Source organism: Alligator sinensis, unplaced genomic scaffold (assembly GCF_000455745.1).
Source record: "Alligator sinensis unplaced genomic scaffold, ASM45574v1 scaffold1531_1, whole genome shotgun sequence".
NCBI classification, from domain to species: Eukaryota; Metazoa; Chordata; order Crocodylia; family Alligatoridae; genus Alligator; species Alligator sinensis.
The window spans coordinates 235,936-238,902 of NW_005843164.1; the positions used below are offsets into that span (position 1 = coordinate 235,936).

General features: G+C 46.5%; 1 protein-coding gene across 1 annotated transcript in view; it reads left to right on the forward strand.

Annotated features, from left to right (window-relative positions):
* Positions 1–2,967, forward strand: part of LOC102380469 (autism susceptibility gene 2 protein homolog) — a 9,649-nt gene that overhangs the window by 2,443 nt on the left and 4,239 nt on the right. The window lies entirely within an intron of this gene.

Consider the following 2,967-nt stretch of genomic DNA (forward strand, 5'->3'; position numbering starts at 1 on the left):
TGCCCCAGCCCCACATGAAGGTGTCCCCCTTCGCCAGCCAGCCGCAGCCCGGGGTCTACACCGCGGGGCTCGACCTCAGCACCGGCGGGGGGGGCAGGGCCTGCCCTCCTTTTTCCCTGTTATATCCCCTCCTTCTCTCATTCCCTTCTTTCCTTTCCTTTCTCCCAGTCTCGTGCCTTTCTTCCATGTCCTTACCTCCATTTCATTCTTTCTTTCTACCCTTTTCTCTTCTCTTTTTTCCTTCCTCCTCCTTTTTCCCTTTCCTCGCTCCTTTACTCTTATTCCATTTCTTTTCTACTGTATCACTTCTTCCTTCTGCTCCTTGGTCTTTGCCTCACTTTCCTTTCTGTCTCATTTCTTCCTTACCCTCCTTATCTTTCTCATTCCCTTCTTCCCCTCTCTTTTGCTCAGTATTTTTGTTTTCTTTCCTCATCCTCTTTCGTTGACTCTCATTTTCTCTCTCTGCCGTTTCATCCCATTTTTTCTTTTGTGCTGTTTTAACTTATTTTCTCTTTTCCGGTAGCTTTATTGGATCTTTTTCTTTCCTTTGGTTCATTTACTTTTTCTCTCTCTCCTTTGCTGCTTCATTTGCTCTCTTTCTCTCTCTCTTTGCTGTTTCATTCTGTTCTTTCCTTCCGCCTTGCCTGCTCCTCTACTCCATGTTCTTTCTTTTTTTCCTCATTCCTTTTTCCCCTTAGCATTCACTCATCTCTTCCCCCTTTCTTCCACTTTTGTGGGTGGACCTAGGATTTTGAAAAGAGGTGGGGGTGGTCAATGGTGTGGGCAGACCGCACCTGGAGCCTGCTATTCTCATTGCTTTGGTTTCTTGAGCCCCTGCCTCACACTACATACATTGCGCAGTTTTAACTGGGGAATCGCACAATAAATGTAAACCGGGAAAGCAATTATCCTGCCATAAAAATGGTCGCCCAGCTACAAAAAGAGTCAACCCACGCCCAACGCAGTGCTTGAAAGGGTGTGCCAACGTCACAGCTCATTTCTACCCAGTTTTAATTGGAATGTATGGCAGGGCCCTTGCGCTGTTCACCCATTTCTCTCCCTCTTCCTCCTCTGCTTCACGTTTGCTGGTTTTCCCCGCTTCTTTCCTCCCTGTTTCATTCATTCCTTTTCTCTTTTTCCTGATGCTTCAGTCTCTCTTTTTCTCCCCATCCTCATCCTGTTTCATCCCTTCTTTTCCTGTTCTCCATTCTGTCGTTCAGTGCCATTTGTTTTTTCCTTGTTCCTTTTGTTTCTTGCCGTCTGCGTGCTTCTTTCTTCCTTTTTCTGTCCTTGGCGTGGTATATTTACTGTATTTACTTGACTCCAAGACAAGCTCCCCCCACCCGCTTCATTCAGCATGGGGAGAAATAAAGTCCCTCCTCTTGGATTTGAGTACAGGGGGGAGCTGGAGCTAGAGCACAGCCCCCGTTGCCACCATTGTCCCCACGCCCAGCTTTGACGTAGGTGTGATTCAGGTTAAGCGGTGGTGGGGAGAGAGGGGTCCAAGCTGTGGAGGTGGCAAGCCATGAGGGGGACACTCATCCCACAGGAGTGGGGGGCATGAAATGAAGACGTCCCTCCCCTGATTACATCCTAGACATGGAAAATTACAATAAATGTGTAAATGTCTAGAATTTAATTACTGGGGGGGCGGGGAGTTGTCTTCAATTCAGAGTTGTCTTGTAGGTGGGTAAATACGGTATCCTTCCTTGTTTCTTCTCTTTCCTCCCTTTTCCGCTCACTCTTTTTCCTTTTCTCACCACTTTGTTCTCTGGAGATTTGTTTTCCTCCTTTGTTCTCTCCCTTTTCATCTGTCTGTGCCATTTGTTCTTATCCTTCCTCCCTTTTCTTTTTTCTTTCTTTCCCTTCTCACCATTTTAGTCTTTTTTTCTCCCTCTTTTTATTTGGGCTTTTTCTCACTGTTTCAGCCTCTTATTTTTTTCTCTCCTTCTCGCTCTTTTGTTCGTTCTTTCTCTCCCTTTTCTTCTCCTTTCTCCCTTGGTGTTTCGTTCTCTCCTTTTTCTTTCTTCCCTTGCTCTGTTTCATTCTGTTTCTTTTTCACTGGTTGACTCGCTTTCTCCTTTCTCACATCTCGTTCATCTTTTTTTTTTCTGCATTTTTGGTTGTGTTTTTCTTCTTGTTGCTAAGTTCCCCTTTCTCGCCCTGTTTTCTTTGCCGTGTCTCTTTCTCCTTTTTCTTATTTTCATTTCCTTTTTTCTTTTCCCTCTGCTGTTTCATTCACTCTTTTCCTTTGTTTTTTTCTCAGTAGTTCATTCTTTCTTACTATTTCAGTCAGTTTCTCTTCCTTTTTCTTTCCTGTTTCTTGTACTGCTCCTTTTTTTCCCCTCTTGCGGCTATGTCCCCTTTTTTTCTATTTCTCTCCTTTCCTTTCTCGCCCTGTTTCGTGTAGTGTTTCTCTTGCTGTTCTGGTCACTCCTTTTTTTCTTCCTTTCCTTTCTCACCCTGTTTTATGCAGTCTTTTCTTTTTTTCGCACGCTTTTCATTTGCTTCTTTCTTTCTTTCTCATCTCTCACCCTCTTTCATTTGTTCTTTTTGGTTCTTTCTTTTGCTTTGGGTTTTCTTTCCTTGTTTTCCTTTTTTTTACCTTCCCCTGTTCTGGTCAGCCTTTTTCTCCTTTTACTTTTTGTTTTATTTGTCTGTTTTCTCTTTTCTTGGCTGTGATTCATTCATTGCTGCTTCATTCAGTTTTCACCCCTCTCTATGGGGTGTGTCCCGGACATGTGGGTGTCCGTTCTTGGGGGGAGGGTGCCCCGGACGCCTGGGTCCTGTGCGGGGGCTCCTGGGACGCTGGGGCCCTGCCGGCAACCCTCTCTCTCTGTCCCAGGCCCCAGACTGACCGCTGTCTCCCATCGCCCCCGCAGGTCCGGCCGGAGCAGCGCCCACGCCAAGCCCTTGCTGCCCGCCTCGGCCACCCCCGCCTCAGCCCCCGCCTCGCAGCTGCCCCCG